This window comes from Bufo gargarizans, chromosome 2 (genome assembly GCF_014858855.1).
Source record: "Bufo gargarizans isolate SCDJY-AF-19 chromosome 2, ASM1485885v1, whole genome shotgun sequence".
Lineage (NCBI taxonomy): Eukaryota > Metazoa > Chordata > Amphibia > Anura > Bufonidae > Bufo > Bufo gargarizans.
Window position 1 is genome coordinate 523,487,632 of NC_058081.1, and position 18,968 is coordinate 523,506,599.

The 18,968-nt window shown below is 45.5% G+C and overlaps 2 long non-coding RNA genes across 2 annotated transcripts; both read right to left on the bottom strand.

The window, feature by feature from the left end:
- Window positions 1–401: 401 nt before the first annotated feature.
- Window positions 402–16,800, bottom strand: LOC122926595. The gene is made up of 3 exons (XR_006387687.1): window positions 16,654–16,800; window positions 16,356–16,550; window positions 402–529 (listed from the first exon to the last, which is right to left on the bottom strand). It is a non-coding gene; the product is annotated as an uncharacterized LOC122926595 (long non-coding RNA).
- Window positions 16,801–18,018: 1,218 nt separating this feature from the next.
- LOC122926596 lies at window positions 18,019–18,666 on the bottom strand. The gene is made up of 3 exons (XR_006387688.1): window positions 18,528–18,666; window positions 18,250–18,424; window positions 18,019–18,146 (listed from the first exon to the last, which is right to left on the bottom strand). It is a non-coding gene; the product is annotated as an uncharacterized LOC122926596 (long non-coding RNA).
- Between the last annotated feature and the right edge of the window lie 302 nt (window positions 18,667–18,968).

Here is an 18,968-nt window from a genome sequence, read left to right on the forward strand (position 1 = left end):
ATTTAACATTATCCGCAAGTTCAGCCTTGATGACTTTGTAAATAAGCAACTAACTACACAAACAGGAGCTAAAGTTGTTTGGGTTTCTATATTCTGTTATGTTTTCCCCAACTTCAAGTTAAAAGGGAAGGATAGGAAATATTTCCATATGGATATGTTGTCAATGTCTAAGGATGCTGGTGAGGGCATTCATGGAACTAGCTGTATTGAGCAGAGATGCTCACAGATTGACTATGATTCAATTGTCAAGTCAAACACACCTTGAGGCCTTGTCAAAAACATTCCAAATGAAAGTCCTATCCTTAAAACTGATCCATCTATCCCCTCTATAATTGGTTAAAACATTATAGAAATGTTAGAAGGGACAATAAATGTAACATTTTAGGAATGCCATCACCAGTAATTCATGTCACTGCTGCAGCTGCTTGTGGGTGGATCATCTGCTTGTTTCTTCACTGAACTGGATAATAGGATATCCTTACTCATACGCAAGTCATTGTGATTTCTCTTTGATCCTAAAGTTTAACCCCTTTGAGACAAGTGGTAAATTTGAGTCAATATGTTTTCTCTTTATCTATAAACAAAATCTAAAATTTACAGAAAATTTTGAAAAATGTGCTATTTTCTAAATTAGAATTTCTCTGCTTTTAAGACATAGTAATAACTTATAAAATAACTATTAATTAACATTCACCATTTGTCCACTTTATGATGGCATCATTCTTTAAATATGCTTTATAGTGGAACGCTCACCAGATGCAAACACACTGGAGCACTGCCGGCCTTCTACCTCTAAGCACTAAAACAAATAAATGCAAATAAATATATACGGCTGCAACTTTGACTGAGCACATTGAAAAACTTTTCCAAGACACTCCAAGTGAACGAAGCATCTTCCTAAGTCCGGCGTGGGTAAGATCCTAATGCGCATGCTCAAAGATATCGCGGCCGGTGAATTGAAGTGATCGCGATAAGCGCAGGAAGATTGTCAAGTCTGGTAAGAGAAATCCAGCTTATCCTAATAATATCACACGAACAGTACAGTCTGGAATATAGGACATTAACACACAAATAACACGATTTGTTATGGGACACAATATCTGACGCCATTGTAGCGCAACGCCCTGAGTGAATCTGTCTGATAATAAAAAGACTGCAGTGCCTTCCACACTAACACAAGTGTGAACTATTACAATATAAAGGAGATGATATATCTCTGGAAATTTGGAAATATACTAAATATTTTAATTGATATAAAGTGTAAAATCACAGTCCAAAATAAGTCATAAAAGCCGCCATCTGTGATAATACATGCATGAACGCCGCATACAAATATTAAAGGGACTGAGATTGTATTAATGTGATTTTAAGATTTTATAAAGTGTACGTATTTTAAACCTATATTAAATGTATTGATGTTACTGTGAGCCAGCCGTATATATTTATTTGTAATCATTCTATAAATGTAATTTTTTTTATTTAGTACGTTTATAAGGCGTCCAATTTTAGAAGCAATTTCTTGAAATTAGGAAAATGTCCAAATCCCACTTTTTTAAGGACAGGACAGTTCTGAAGTGAGTTTGAAGGGCTTACAGAAACCACCCATAAATGACTCCATTTTAGAAACTACACCCCTCAAATTATTAAAAACTGACTTTAGAAACTTAGTTCACCCTTAAGCTGTTCCACAGAACTTAAAGAAAAATAGAGGTGAAATGTAACTTTTTTTTTGCAGATTTTCTACTTGAATTAATTTCTTCCTGTAACAAAGCAAAGATTAACATCCAAGCAAACGTCTATATTTATTACCCTGATTCTGATGTATGGCACACTGCAGTGCTCAGAATGGAAGGAGCGCGCTATATGGTTTTTGCAGGGCACATTTTGCTGGAATGTTTTGTTGAGTGCCATGTCGCATATGAAGAGACCCAGAGGTACCCTTAGAATGGACTTAAAGAGACTCCATTTTGCAAACTACATCTCTCAAGGAATTTGTCGAGGGATATACTGAGTGCTTTGACTCCACAGGCATTTCATGGAATTTAGAAACACTTTGCTGTTATATAGTTAATACAGTTGAAAAAAATCCCTTCAAGTTCAGCAAAGGGATAGGTGGGGACGAGAATTTTATAAAAGGGGAGTGAGACCCAGACTTTCATAAGCATTAATGTGCCCCCCTTAGACGCCTCTTCTCATGATGAATAAAATAAAATTAATAAATTTCTTCCAATAAAATGTTGTTTTTGCCCCCAAACAGGTGTGGGATTCAGCTGTTTCTGTCCGATTCTCCCAATCCGATTGATAAAATTTCAACCAGATCGCGAAGACGGCTTTATGACTACCTGCTCCAGGATGCAGGAAATGCAGGGGCAGGCTAGAAGAGGCTTGTAGTGTCAGTGAAGTGAGTATTTTTTTTCTTGCCACAGAGGAGCATTATAACTATTACGAGCACTATGTGGTGGGGTGATTATAGGTACTTGGCCGCTATAGGAGGCATTATAAGTACTGGAGATATTATGGGGGCATTATACCTCTTAGGGGCATTATGGGGGGATTATAAGTACTGGACAACTATAGGAAATATTATAGGTACTGGGGACACTATGAATTATTAATAACTATTAGGAGCAGTATGAGATGGGGGAGTATAGGTACTTGGGAACTATAGGGGATATTATCTAAATACCAGGGGCACTATGGGAGCATTAATAACTATTAGGAGCACTATGAGGTTGGAGATTATAGGTACTTGGCCACTGTAGGGGACATTTTATGTACTGGTGGCACTATAAGAACTTGGACACTAAAGGGGGCATTATAAGTATTAGCTGCACTTTTGGGGCATTATAATTATTACGGGCACTATAACTACTGGAGGCACTATAGGGGAGCATTGTCACTATTAATATGCTAATAATGAGGGCACTCTGGGAGAGAATTATAACTATTGGCGGAACTTTTGGGTTTGCTATTGCATGTATTATGGGGTGGGACTCTCTGTATAGCACTATTATTTCTGTAGTATAGTATTTGGGGTATTGGGGGAGCATAGCGGGCAGGATATTAGAGGCAGTAGGATATGGGTACCAGGAGGGGGAGGACGATGGAAAAGTGAAGAACCTAAGAGGTTGGTGTGGCAAGCTTTGCACAGATGAGATGTGCCTGAGAGAAGTCATCATGACGCTCTGGTCTGAATAGAGAAGATAAGGAAGGAAAATCTGTATAATTAGAGGAGACATTACTGAATGTAATAGGTATGTGGTGCTGCATTTTTAAGAATTAATCTAAGACTTTTTTTAAACAATCAACTGTTCCTGCTGTTGACACGTCCCAAGGTAGACTAAAGAAGTAAAGAAGCCTTGATGTTTCTGGAGACTGAACTTTTTCTTCTCCAGATGGAGTCAGTGCCCAGCTTTTCTCCATATTGTTTGTGCAGCCTGTTGAGGAAGGGTTGAAATATATGTGTGTGTGTGTATATATATATATATATATATATATATATATATGTATATATATATATATATATATATACAGTACAGACCAAAAGTTTGGACACACCTTCTCATTCAAAGAGTTTTCTTTATTTTCATGACTATGAAAATTGTAGATTCACACTGAAGGCATCAAAACTATGAATTAACACATGTGGAATTATATACATAACAAAAAAGTGTGAAACAACTGAAAATATGTCATATTCTAGGTTCTTCAAAGTAGCCACCTTTTGCTTTGATTACTGCTTTGCACACTCTTGGCATTCTCTTGATGAGCTTCAAGAGGTAGTCACCTGAAATGGTCTTCCAACAGTCTTGAAGGAGTTCCCAGAGATGCTTAGCACTTGTTGGCCCTTTTGCCTTCACTCTGCGGTCCAGCTCACCCCAAACCATCTCGATTGGGTTCTGGTCCGGTGACTGTGGAGGCCAGGTCATCTGGCGCAGCACCCCATCACTCTCCTTCATGGTCAAATAGCCCTTACACAGCCTGGAGGTGTGTTTGGGGTCATCGTCCTGTTGAAAAATAAATGATGGTCCAACTAAACGCAAACCGGATGGAATAGCATGCCGCTGCAAGATGCTGTGGTAGCCATGCTGGTTCAGTATGCCTTCAATTTTGAATAAATCCCCAACAGTGTCACCAGCAAAGCACCCCCACACCATCACACCTCTTCCTCCATGCTTCACGGTGGGAACCAGGCATGTAGAGTCCATCCGTTCACCTTTTCTGCGTCACACAAAGACACGGTGGTTGGAACCAAAGATCTCAAATTTGGACTCATCAGACCAAAGCACAGATTTCCACTGGTCTAATGTCCATTCCTTGTGTTCTTTAGCCCAAACAAGTCTCTTCTGCTTGTTGCCTGTCCTTAGCAGTGGTTTCCTAGCAGATATTCTACCATGAAGGCCTGATTCACACAGTCTCCTTTTAACAGTTGTTCTAGAGATGTGTCTGCTGCTAGAACTCTGTGTGGCATTGACCTGGTCTCTAATCTGAGCTGCTGTTAACCTGCGATTTCTGAGGCTGGTGACTCGGATGAACTTATCCTCCACAGCAGAGGTGACTCTTGGTCTTCCTTTCCTAGGGCGGTCCGCATGTGAGCCAGTTTCTTTGTAGCGCTTGATTGTTTTTGTGACTGCACTTGGGGACACTTTCAAAGTTTTCCCAATTTTTCGGACTGACTGACCTTCATTTCTTAAAGTAATGATGGCCACTCGTTTTTCTTTACTTAGCTGCTTTTTTCTTGCCATAATATAAATTCTAACAGTCTATTCAGTAGGACTATCAGCTGTGTATCCACCTGTCTTCTCCACAACGCAACTGATGGTCCCAACCCCATTTATAAGGCAAGAAATCCTACTTATTAAACCTGACAGGGCACACCTATGATATACACTCACCTAAAGAATTATTAGGAACACCATACTAATACAGTGTTGGACCCCCTTTTGCCTTCAGAACTGCCTTAATTCTACGTGGCATTGATTTAACAAGGTGCTGATTGTCATGGTCTTACCTTCTTGCTGTTCTCCTTCGTTTGACATGTGCTGGCGGCCATCTTGGTTTCTGGGTTTCTTGTAGCCTCCCACCCTGCGGCTTCTCCTTCCCACTGGGAGGAGCTGGATGCCTAGCTCATATATATAGGAGGTCTGTGGCTTCAGTTCCTTGCTTGGTCCTCCTGTGTTCACATGCTTCTAAGACTGCTGCTGCTTCTGGTTCCTGATCCTGGCTTCGTCTGACTACCCTGCTGGTTCCTGATCCAGGCTTCGTCTGACTACCCTGCTGGTTCCTGATCCAGGCTTCGTCTGACTACCCTTCTGGTTCCTGACCTCTGGCTTCGCAAGACCCTGCTTCGGTTTAGCCATCCGTTTGGACTTTTGCCTTACAGCTTGATTTTCAATAAAGCCTTCTTATTTCCACTTATCTCTTGTTGTACGTCTGGTTCATGGTTCCATGACATTAGGACCAAGCCATGAATTCTGACGGTACAGGGCCATCCTCGCTACCTACGCTGGTTGCCAGACTTGATCAGCAGGATCACCTGTTGGGTCGGTTCGCTGTGGCGTTGCAAACCCTGCTTGAACGCACGGCTCATTTAGCTTCCGTTGCCGATGGGTCGGTTGTCGCTCCTGGGCCCGCTCCTACTGCCGCTCCGGTTGTTGCGCTAGAGTCTACCCCGACACCTGTTGCTGCGCCTGCGGTGTTTCGGGGTATGACCGGTTCTGCCCCCCTTCCACAGCGCTTTGGGGGAGAGCCAACTCAGTGCCGAGGTTTCCTTAACCAGGTGGGCATTTATTTCGAGTTGCTGCCACATGCCTTTCCTACTGAGAGATCAAAGGTGGGCTTCTTGATCTCGCTGCTCTCGGACAAGGCCTTGGCCTGGGCCAGCCCTTTATGGGAGAACAACAATCCGGTGGTTGCCGAGTTTTCCGGTTTTGTTGCTTCTCTTCGGAAGGTATTCGATGTGCCGGCTCATGCTGCCTCTGCTGCGAAGCTCCTTATGTCCATCAGACAGGGTTCACGATCCGTAGCTGAATACGCCATTGAGTTTCGTACCCTGGCAGCAGAGGTGGGCTGGAATAATGAGGCTCTGGTCGCTGCTTTCTCTCATGGTCTCTCGGATGCCTTGAAGGATGAGGTTGCAGCTAAGGACCTACCAGTGGAGCTCGAGTCTCTTATTTCTTTCCTGATTTTGATTGACACCAGACTCAGGGAGAGACCTTCCTTTAAGGAGAGCCTGCGGAGGTCTTCTAACAGATTGGCGCCTACGTTTGCTGTCCCACCCGTGCCTCCCTCTCCTCCCACGCCTCCTGGGGATGACTTGTCTGGGGGTGAACCCATGCAGCTGGGGTTTGCTCGCCTGTCCGAGGGGGAGAGGGTACTCCGGAGACGCGAGGGCCGTTGCATGTACTGTGGTCTCGGTGGGCATTTTCGGTTGGCATGCCCGAACCGTCCGGGAAACGCTCGCACCTGAGATCCTGTCGGGGGCAGATCTTGGGTGGAGTCTCCTCGTACCCGGTTTCCCGTGTTGACAAACCACTGATTACTGTTGTCCTCTCCTGGGTCGGGGGCTCGGTGACGACCCAGGCGTTGGTGGACTCTGGTGCTGATGGTTTGTTCATTGATAGTGTGTTCGCTGCCGCCAATTCCATTCCTCTGCAGCCTCGAGGTTCCCCACTGGCTCTTGAGGCGATAGACGGCAGACCCCTTCTGCCGCCACACGTGACTCAGGAGACCCTTCCAGTGGGGATGGCCATTGGTGCCGTTCACAGAGAGTCGGTCTGTCTCCAGGTTATTTCGTCTCCACACTACTCGGTGGTCTTGGGGTACCCCTGGCTCCAGAAGCATAATCCGACTTTCGATTGGAGATCGGCCGAGATCCTCTCGTGGTCACCGCAGTGTGGGGCTAGTTGCATCCATGGGCCTGTCAAGTTGCTGTGTACTTCCTCGGACTCTCTGTTGCCTCCTGAATACGAGGAGTACCGGGATGTATTCGATAAGGTGCGTGCGGTTGCCCTACCTCTGCACCGCCCATACGATTGTGCCATAGAGTTACAATCTGGTGCCGTTCCTCCTCATGGCAAAGTCTATCCACTGTCGGTAGCGGAGAATGAGGCCATGGAGGAGTACGTGAGGGAGGCGCTTTCACGCGGACACATTCGCAAATCCTCGTCCCCGGCAGGGGCTGGATTTTTCTTTGTGAAAAAGAAGGGCGGTGAGTTGAGGCCTTGCATCGATTACAGGGGTCTCAATCGCATCACGATCAAGAACGCTTACCCGATACCCTTGATTTCCGAGCTGTTCGATCGCCTCAAAGGGGCCACGGTCTTTACCAAACTCGACCTGAGGGCGGCATATAACCTGGTAAGGATCAAGGCGGGCGATGAGTGGAAGACCGCGTTTAACACCAGGACCGGTCATTATGAATCCTTGGTTATGCCCTTTGGGTTGTGCAATGCGCCCGCAGTCTTCCAGGAATTCATCAACGATGTTTTCCGTAACCTGTTGCAGCAATGTGTGGTGGTCTATTTGGATGACATCTTGGTATATTCTGAATCCATGGAGGCCCACATTCTGGATGTCAGACGAGTGTTGCAACGGTTACGAGAGAACAAGCTGTTCAGTAAGCTTGAGAAATGCGAATTTCACCGATCCCAGGTAACCTTCTTAGGTTACATCATTTCCGCTGAGGGGTTCTCCATGGATCCTGAGAAGGTTTCGGCTGTCTTACAGTGGCCCCAGCCCAGTGGTCTTCGTGCCCTGCAGCGCTTTTTGGGCTTCGCCAATTATTAACGGAAGTTCATCAGGGACTTTTCCATGCTAGCCAAGCCTCTCACGGATCTGACCAGGAAGGGCAGTAATCCCCAGGTCTGGCCGCTCGAGGCCATCCGAGCTTTTGAGGCTCTAAAGTGCAACTATCAGATTGGTGACAGGGAGTTATTGGCCATCGTGCAGGCACTTAAAGAATGGAGGCACTTGCTCGAGGGCTCGGTGGTTCCGGTTCTCATCCTGACGGACCACAAGAATCTGACCTACCTCTCTGAGGCCAAGAGATTGACACCACGTCAGGCCAGATGGGCTCTGTTCTTGTCACGTTTTAATTACGTGGTCTCCTACCTACCCGGTTCCAAGAACATCAGAGTGGATGCCTTATCACGGCAGTACTCCGAGCTGTCCGGGGAGGAGTCGATTCCGACTTCGGTCATACCTCCGAATCAGATCCTGGCCGCCATTCGCACCAGCCTGACCTCTCCCCTGGGTGAGCAGATTTTGGCGGCTCAATCTGGTGCTCCCTCTGGGAGACCCAACGGCAGATGTTTTGTGCCTGAGGAGTTGCGCACTCGGTTGTTGCGAACCTACCATAACTCCAAGGCTGCGGGGCATCCTGGAAAGAATCAGCTGTCCTGGGCTGTTTCACGTCTGTTCTGGTGGCCTTCTCTACGTTCCGACATCGCCGCATATGTAGCGGCATGCTCCGTTTGTGCCCAGAGTAAGTCCCCTCGGCACCTTCCGTTGGGCCTTTTGCAACCCATAGCCACCGGGGAGCGTCCATGGTCACACCTGGGGATGGATTTCATTGTGGACCTCCCTGCATCCCGAGGCCATACGGTCATTCTCATGATTGTGGATCGGTTTTCCAAAATGTGCCACTGTGTTCCTCTCAAGAAGTTACCCTCTGCACAAGAGTTGGCCTCGATTTTTGCCAGGGAGGTCTTCCGGTTGCACGGTTTGCCCAAGGAGATTGTGTCGGATCGGGGGAGTCAGTTTGTGTCCAGGTTCTGGCGCGCCTTTTGCTCCCAGTTGGGGATTCATCTCTCTTTCTCCTCGGCCTACCACCCTCAGTCCAATGGGGCCGCAGAACGAGCCAATCAGGCCTTGGAGCAATTCCTTCGTTGCTATGTCTCCGATCACCAAGACAATTGGGTTGACCTCCTGCCTTGGGCTGAGTTTGCCAGGAACACGGCGGTGAACTCTTCCTCTGGGACGTCTCCCTTCATGGCCAATTATGGGTTCCAACCTGCCGTGTTACCGGAGGTATTCTCTCCCCAGGATATTCCGGCTGTGGAGGATCACCTTTCCGTCCTACGTGCTTCTTGGGTACAGATCCAGAGGTCCCTTGAGGTCTCTGCGCAGCGCCAGAGACTCCAGGCTGATCGCAGACGAGCGCCCGCTCCTTCCTACCAGGTCGGAGACCGCGTATGGTTGTCCACCCGCAACCTCAACCTTCGAGTGCCCACTCCCAAGCTGGCGCCTCGCTTTGTTGGTCCCTTCCGAGTGCTTCGCAGGGTAAACTCGGTAGCCTATGCCCTTGCGCTTCCTCCTGGCATGCGGATCTCCAACGTGTTTCATGTCTCCCTGTTGAAGCCACTGGTGTGTAATCGTTTCACTTCCTCGGTTCCTCGGCCTCGTCCGGTCCAAGTGGGCAATCGTGAGGAGTATGAGGTGAGCAATATCCTGGACTCACGCCTGGTCCGCGGTCGGGTGCAGTTTTTGGTCCATTGGCGTGGTTATGGTCCAGAGGAGCGTTCCTGGGTTCCCTCCGCAGGTGTCCATGCTCCTGCCTTGCTCCGAGCCTTCCACGCACGCTTCCCTCAGAAACCGTTCTTTACTCCGCGGAGGAGGGGCCCTTGAGGGGGAGGTACTGTCATGGTCTTACCTTCTTGCTGTTCTCCTTCGTTTGACATGTGCTGGCGGCCATCTTGGTTTCTGGGTTTCTTGTAGCCTCCCACCCTGCGGCTTCTCCTTCCCACTGGGAGGAGCTGGATGCCTAGCTCATATATATAGGAGGTCTGTGGCTTCAGTTCCTTGCTTGGTCCTCCTGTGTTCACATGCTTCTAAGACTGCTGCTGCTTCTGGTTCCTGATCCTGGCTTCGTCTGACTACCCTGCTGGTTCCTGATCCAGGCTTCGTCTGACTACCCTGCTGGTTCCTGATCCAGGCTTCGTCTGACTACCCTTCTGGTTCCTGACCTCTGGCTTCGCAAGACCCTGCTTCGGTTTAGCCATCCGTTTGGACTTTTGCCTTACAGCTTGATTTTCAATAAAGCCTTCTTATTTCCACTTATCTCTTGTTGTACGTCTGGTTCATGGTTCCATGACACTGATAGCATTCTTTAGAAATGTTGGCCCATATTGATAGGATAGCATCTTGCAGTTGATGGAGATTTCAGGGATGCATTTACAGGGCACAAAGCTCCCATTCCACCACATCCCAAAGATGCTCTATCTGGTTGAGATCTGGTGACTGTGGGGGCCATTTTAGTACAGTGAACTCATTGTCATGTTCAAGAAACCATTTTTCAAGTCTTCAACAGTCCAATTTTGGTGAGCTTGTGCAAATTGTAGCCTCTTTTTCCTATTTGTCGTGGAGATGAGTGCTACCCGGTGGGGTCTTCTGCTGTTGTAGCCCATCCGCCTCAAGGTTGTGCGTGTTGTGGCTTCACAAATGCTTTGCTGCATTCCTCGGTTGTAACGAGTGGTTATTTCAGTCAACGTTGCTCTTCTATCAGCTTGAATCAGTCGGCCCATTCTCCTCTGACCTCTAGCATCAACAAGGCATTTTCGCCCACAGGACTGCCGCATACTGGATTTTCACACCATTCTTTGTAAACCCTAGAAATGGTTGTGCGTGAAAATCCCAGTAACTGAGCAGATTGTGAAATACTCAGGCCGGCCCGTCTGGCACCAACAACCATGCCACGCTCAAAATTGCTTAAATCACCTTTCTTTCCCATTCTGACATTCAGTTTGGAGTTCAGGAGATTGTCTTGACCAGGACCACAACCCTACATGCATTGAAGCAACTGCCATGTGATTGGTTGACTAGATAATCACATTAATGAGAAATAGAACAGGTGTTCCTAATAATTCTTTAGGTGAGTGTATATATATACATACATAGATAGGCACATTGTGGGATGATGTGCGCAGATGTGCCCAACATCTGCGCACATCTGTCCTTAATATTCCACAGGGGCTCATTGTGGCCCCTGTGGGGAATACGTGCCCCCTTATACATGTGCCCCCATATATGTGTCCCCTTATAAATCATATAGCCCCCATATCCATAGGCCCCATTGATGTCCCCTGATTCACCTGAAACCAGAAGTATCAGTGTGAATGTGCCCCAAGCACAAGAGTCCGGTCATCCTGCATACTTCAAAGAACTTTGATTCAATAGAGATGGAGATAATTATGCATGATAGAAGGAAGGGAGAAACCTCCCCTCCTTCTATTATGCACATTCCGGCAGCGCGATTACCATCGCGATGCCCGCAATGCAAATCCTACAGGCGGGAGATCTAAGGCTTCTCCCACCTGTCAGCAAGTGGCACGGCCCCGATGCGCTCGTGCGGGGATGCGCGGGCTGGCGTAGTGACGTTATCTCACTGCGCCGGCCCACGTGTCTCCAATGGTGGCGCGTGCCCGCGCACCACAGTATGGGCGGGGCAGCAGGGCGGTCCGCTGGACAAAAATGTCTGGCAGGCCCTGCACTAAGGCAGGAGAGCCGAGCCGCCCCCCTCAAGAGGATCGCCCCTGGACAAAGAGCAATCCCTGGAGGGCTGAGTATTGCCCCCTATCCCGCCCACCAACAATATATATTAACCCCTACTTGCCCATATTCCCTATCCCACCAACGATATTATATTAACCCCTACTTGCCCATATTCCCTATCCCACCAACGATATTCACCCCTACTCCCATATTCCGCATCTAATCAACCCACCTCCCCATATTTAACCCCTGGAGGGCTGAGTCATTAACCCTATACCACCAACGATTCCCTATCCCATTGCCACCTGCCCTTATTTCCCTATCCCACCAACGATCCAGCCCCTACCTACCCCTATTAATCCCTGAACCACCAATTCATCCCTGCTCTAACCCCTGCTATACCCCTGCCTGCATTTACCCCTAGAACCCTGTGTCTGTGGCCTGCATTCACCCCTGCAGTGCCACCGTTTACCCTTCGTTATTCCCTTAGGGATAGTTTTAGAGCCAGGTGGGGTGGGCTGCTATTGTGTGTGTGTGTGTGTGTGTGTGTATTAGTTAGTTTGTGGGTGGAACTTGGGATTGAACAGTGTATTTAGTGCTGTAATTTTGGTGCTGTATTGTATGTATTGTGTACTGTAGGTGATAATAAATATCTTGTATTATTTGTATTATACCTACTGTGTAACGTGTGGTTATTGGCGGTAGTTAGCTCAGTTAGGCACTTGCAGCTAGTTTAGCGGGTAGTGTGAAGCAAAGGAATAGTGTGTTATTATTATAAAGCTATAAATAGGCGGCGTCATATGAATATTAATTATTGATATGTACTTAAATATTGGTAATTAATATTCCCCCTTTACACAGCTATTTATATATAAGTACAAGTTAATAATGTCCCCCCTTAGACGCCTCTTCTCAAGATAAATAAAATGGTTTATATATGATGAAAATGTTTTTATGTGCGGTGTCTTTGCAAATATGTGTAGGTATGTTGCACGTCTGCCGTTCTCTGTAGAGTAGGGAACCTGTTGTTAAACATTTTAGTCCCTTCCAAGCCTCATGGTCTCTTCAAATGCGGCATGTTACCGGAAAACCATTCCACCAAAATCTGCTCTCCAAATACTATATGTCACTCCTTCCCTTCTGAGCTATGCCTTGTGCTTCTGTAAACTGTAGAATCAGGGTTAATCTCTATTGTTGTTTATTTTGCTGTTAACCCCTGCCTTGATATATGAAAAAAACTAATCCAAATGGAAATTCTGCAAACATTTAAAAATTTCACCTCTACTTAACTTTAATTAATTAATAAATAATCAAAAGGGTTAAAAGTTCAGTTTTGAATAATTTGGGGGTATAGTCTCTATGGGTGGTTTCCAGTAAATGATGCAAACATAAACCACAGTATTTTTCAGACTATAAATTTTTTTTGAAAACATGGCGTGCTCACTACCCAGCTCATAACATGTTCTCATTAACGCCCTCATGTGGTAGTGGAGCCAGGGGAGAGAGAAGCGGGAGTGAGAGCTGAGGGAGAGTGCTGGAAGTTATCCTGTGCGGCCGGCATGCACACTTCGCTTGATGATGCCATTACCTGTAATCTGCACGGGCGCAGACTACAGTGTGTAGTGCGCACGCAAGGAATTTCAAACAGGCTCAGGAATTACGTCAGCGCATCGGCTCCTGAATATATTATATTAGAGGCGGCGCTGGACTCAGGAAGGCAGCGCTGGGCACCGGACCGAGGGGTGCGGCTGGGCACCAAGTTAGGAAAGGACATCACCTTGGGCACCTTATGTAAGTCATTAGCATATCACTAAAATCGATTTTATAAAGAAATAAATCAAGACTATTAGTTAATAAGGGCATCATTTAATACAGCTCAGGGAGACCTACAAGTAGCTATGTTTTACTGTAGGGGGTAAAATGTGGTGACAGAATTCCTTTAAAAGGTATCAGTCAGGTACAAAAGAATTTCCAAGGCATTAGATATACCATGGAACACAGTGAAGACAGTCATCATCAAGTGGAGAAAATATGGCACAACAGTGACATTACCAAGAACTGGACGTCCCTCCAAAATTGATGAAAAGACGAGAAGAAAACTGGTCTGGGAGGCTACCAAGAGGCCTACAGCAACATTAAAGGAGCTGCAGGAATATCTGGCAAATACTGGCTGTGTGGTACATGTGACAACAATCTCCCGTATTCTTCATATGTCTGGGCTATGGGGTAAAGTGGCAAGACGAAAGCCTTTTCTTACGAAGAAAAACATCCAAGCCAGGCTACATTTTGCAAAAACACATCTGAAGTCTCCCAAAAACATGTGGGAAAAGATGTTATGGTCTGATGAAACTAAGGTTGAACTTTTTGGCCATAATTCCAAAAGATATGTTTGACGCAAAAACGACACTGCACATCACCAAAAGAACACCAAACCCACAGTGAAGCATGGTTGTGGCAGCATCATGCTTTGGGGCTGTTTTTCTTCTGCTGGAACTGGGGCCTTAGTTAAGCTAGAGGGAATTATGAACAGTTCCAAATACCAGTCAATATTGGCACAAAACCTTCAGGCTTCTGCTAGAAAGCTGAACATGAAGAGGAACTTCATCTTTCAGCATGACAACGACCCAAAGCATACATCCAAATCAACAAAGGAATGGCTTAACCAGAAGAAGATTAAAGTTTTAGAATTGCCCAACCAGAGCCCAGACCTGAATCCGATTGAAAATCTGTGAGGTGATCTGAAGAGGGCTGTGCACAGGAAATGCCCTCGCAATCTGACAGATTTGGAGTGTTTTTGCAAAGAAGAGAGGGCAAATCTTGCCAAGTCAAAATGTGCCATGCTGATAGACTCATACCCAAAAAGACTGAGTGCTGTAATAAAACCAAAAGGTGCTTCAACAAAGTATTAGTTTAAGGGTGTGCACACTTATGCAACCATATTATTTTATTTTTATTTTTATTTTTCTTCCCTCTACCTAAAAGATTTCAGTTTGCTTTTTAATTATGATGTACAGTTTCTAGGTCACATTAAAGGTGGAAAAAGATCTGAAATAATTTATCTTTGTCTCTTTTTTTTTTTTACATCACAGAAACCTGACATTTTAACAGGGGTGTGTAGACGTTTTATATCCACTGTATATATTTTAGGGTGTTTCATTTTTTAATGGAAAAAATAAAATGCGCCTAGTCTCAGTGATGTAAAATATATATCTGTCAAATTTTAAGAAGATTGGATAATATTTAGAGGTTGCACACTTTGATCAGTTTTGTAGAAGTAGGCAAAAAAATAGATTTTTTTAATGTTAATTACTTTTATTGGGAAAACTAGAATAGGTATGAAGCCGGCGTGTGCACATTATCCATTCTTTCTTTATCAATTCAGAGTTACTGCCGGCTGCACCACATATAACCCAATCATCGCCCCCCCCCCCCCCCCCCCCTCCAGGTGAAGCCGGTGTGTGCATAGATTGACCAAAAAAAACTACTTAACTACTTTTAAATACTTCTTCCGCTCCGTACTTGCGGGCTGCCCAGGCGTGAGTTCTTTACGCAATCCCATCGGCACATGCTCCCGCGAGACCCGCCACAGGAGTTCACAGGTCTCGCGGGATTGTGCAACGAACTCACTACTGGGCAGCCTGCAAGTACGGAGCGGAAGAAGTAGTTAGAGGTACTGTAGTTAAGTAGGTTTGTTGACTTTGAGCGCTGCGCAGCCATTCTTAAGATATAGGGAGGGCCCGTGTTTAACGTTACTACAAGTCTAGACTCCATTTATTTTACTTATTCATCATCCAAGTTCAACTACCCTTTTTGCACTTGCTTCGGACTACACCACGTCTGGGATCCAAGGATATCCAGGTAAGAACACCGTGACACGTGTATACAACATCTACAGAGATTGTAGGCCACTCTACACCACTCTGGCAATCCTACCCTGGGTACCAACATTACCATCTATAAAGGGGACTCCATGTCCTCGTTGCTTAACTGCAACTTGCGTCACATTAACTTGCTCTATAAGAGGGATATATTTTGTAGAAGACTCCTAAGGGGCAAGGGATCCCCCAGACGCTGGCAGTGGGCCGCTGCATGTGCGCTTGGCAGCTAAAAGTACCTGTGTTGGTCCCATGTTCATATGTGCCCTCATTGCTGAGAAAATTGATGTTTTAATATATGCAAATAAGCGTCTTGGAGCAATGGGGCTCGTCTATATTGTGGCTCATGCTATAAACACTTCTGGACAAGCCTGCACCTGTGGAACTCTGTGCATGCCAACTGTATCACAAAAAAATAGTGGAGCAGGGAACTACTGGTATGTCATGTAAGTGGAGCAATGACATAATTGCGCCAAATGTAACCTTTCACATATGCAGGTCTGACCAGAAGAGGCCAGACTGGCATCTGCAGACTGTTGTAGCTGTGGCAAAGAGAACCAATGATTCTCTTATTCCAATGGCGCTGAGGCCAATGCATGCCTGTCTGCCATCTTTTGAAAAGCCCAAAAGAGGGACCCTTACTTCCCGTTCACAGTAGTTACACCCCTTTAGTGTTTCCTTAGAGTAGTTATGGTCCCTTAGGCCCCCATACAGTAGTTATGTCCCCTTATTGCCCCTGAACAGTGGTTATACCCACTTAGTGCCCACACAGCAGTTATTCCACCACACAGTAGTTATGTCTCCTTAGAGCCGCCACCAGTGTTCCCTCTAAGCTTTGGCAGTTGCTGAGTGGGGTCGGCTTAGAGATGGGCAATGCTTAGTCAAAGGTGGGCGATAGGACAATCAAACAAGAGATCATTGCCGACATATTGGCAAAACAATAAATCTAGCCTACTAAGTAAGACAAGATAAAACAGTTACTCTGCTTACCATAGAAAGTAAAACTTTTTATTCTTCTCATGTCATAAAATGTCAGTCATCTGCCAATTTCCATTTGGAAGTATATCATGTAGGCAACACCGAACAATCAATATATAGCATCTGAAATATCACCATCTTCAAAGAACATGCTTGGAACTAAGCCAATCCTATCAACTTCTTCCTTTTAACCTTGGATAAGTACACCTAGTGGAAGACAAGAGGTACATATGTGATAGAAATCCACTACTAGTACAGACAAAACCAGCCAGCCAAACATCAAGGAGCTATAGCCTCTCAATCTACTTACCTTTCCACATGAAGCACCCATCTTGTATTATTTCTTTCAGGTCATAAAACTTCAGTCATCTGTCAATTTCCTTTGGAAAGTGTAGGCAACACCAAACAACCAAGATAAAGCATGAAATGTGGAACTAAGCCAATCCTAGCAACGTCTTCTTCCTTTAAACCTAGTGGAAGACAAGAGGTACATATGTGATAGAAATCCACTACTAGTACAGACAAAACCAGCCAGCCAAACATCAAGGAGCTATAGCCTCTCAATCTACTTACCTTTCCACATGAAGCACCCATCTTGTATTATTTCTTTCAGGTCATTAAACTTCAATCATCTGTCAATTTCCTTTGGAAAGTGTAGGCAACACCAAACAACCAAGATAAAGCATGAAATGTGGAACTATGCCAATCCTAGCAACGTCTTCTTCCTTTTAACCTTGGATAAGTAAACCTAGTGGAAGACAAGAGGTACATATGTGATAGAAATCCACTACTAGTACAGACAAAACCAGCCAGCCAAACATCAAGAAGCTATAGCCTCTCAATCTCCTTACCTTTCCACATGAAGCCCCCTTCTTGTATTATTTCTTTCAGGTCATTAAACTTCAGTCATCTGATCTGTCAATTTCCTTTGGAAAGTGTAGGCAACACCAAACAACCAAGATAAAGCATGAAATGTGGAACTAAGCCAATCCTAGCAACGTCTTCTTCCTTTTAACCTTGGATAAGTAAACCTAGTGGAAGACAAGAGGTACATATGTGATAGAAATCCACTACTAGTACAGACAAAACCAGCCAGCCAAACATCAAGAAGCTATAGCCTCTCAATCTACTTACCTTTCCACATGAAGCACCCATCTTGTATTATTTCTTTCAGGTCATTAAAGGGGTTGTCCGGGTTCAGAGCTGAACCCGGACATACCCTTATTTTCACCCCGGCAGCCCCCCTGAGCCTAGCATCGGAGCATCTCATGCTCCGATGCGCTCCCGTGCCCTGCGCTAGATCGCGCAGGGCACAGGCTCTTGTGTTTTCAATAACACACTGCCGGGCGGTAACTTCCGCCCAGCAGTGTGTTCGGTGACGTAACCGGCTCTGAGGGGCGGGCTTTAGCTCTGCCCTAGCCGTTTTACTGGCTAGGGCAGAGCCAAATCCCGCCCATCAGTGCCGGTGACGTCACCGGGCTGCCTGTCAGCCCCATAGAGAGCCCGATATGTCACCGGAACTCAGAAATATGCCTTTGCCCTGCGCGATTTAGCGCAGGGCAAAGGAGAGCATCGGAGCATGAACTGCTCCGATGCTCATGTCAGGGGGGCTGCCGGGGTGAAAATAGAGGGATGTCCAGGTTCAGCTCTGAACCTGGACAACCCCTTTAAACTTCAGTCATCTCATCTGTCAATTTCCTTTGGAAAGTGTAGGCAACACCAAACAACCAAGATAAAGCATGAATTTTGGAACTAAGCCAATCCTAGCAACGTCTTCTTCCTTTTAACCTTGGATAAGTAAACCTAGTGGAAGACAAGAGGTACATATGTGATAGAAATCCACTACTAGTACAGACAAAACCAGCCAGCCAAACATCAAGGAGCTATAGCCTCTCAATCTACTTACCTTTCCACATGAAGCACCCATCTTGTATTATTTCTTTCAGGTCATTAAACTTCAGTCATCTGTCAATTTCCTTTGGAAAGTGTAGGCAACACCAAACAACCAAGATAAAGCATGAAATGTGGAACTAAGTCAATCCTAGCAACGTCTTCTTCCTTTTAACCTTGGATAAGTAAACCTAGTGGAAGACAAGAGGTACATATGTGATAGAAATCCACTACTAGTACAGACAAAACCAGCCAGCCAAACATCAAGGAGCTATAGCCTCTCAATCTACTTACCTTTCCACATGAAGCACCCATCTTGTATTATTTCTTTCAGGTCATTAAACTTCAGTCATCTGTCAATTTCCTTTGGAAAGTGTAGGCAACACCAAACAACCAAGATAAAGCATGAAATGTGGAACTATGCCAATCCTAGCAACATCTTCTTCCTTTTAACCTTGGATAAGTAAACCTAGTGGAAGACAAGAGGTACATATGTGATAGAAATCAACTAGTGGAGTCAAATAATACAGTAAAACTTACTGTACTTACCAAAACATGTGAAGCAACAAACTTCAACTGTTCAAACTTTGCAACGTCTATCTTTTGATGTGACCCATTTGGAATAGACTTTGTCTAGGTCAATCCTTTGTCCAGAATTCAGGAAGAATTTGATCCTCATGAGCATTTCCAAGTGTGGCACTTCCAAACGATTGCGACTTTTTGTCTTGATCATAT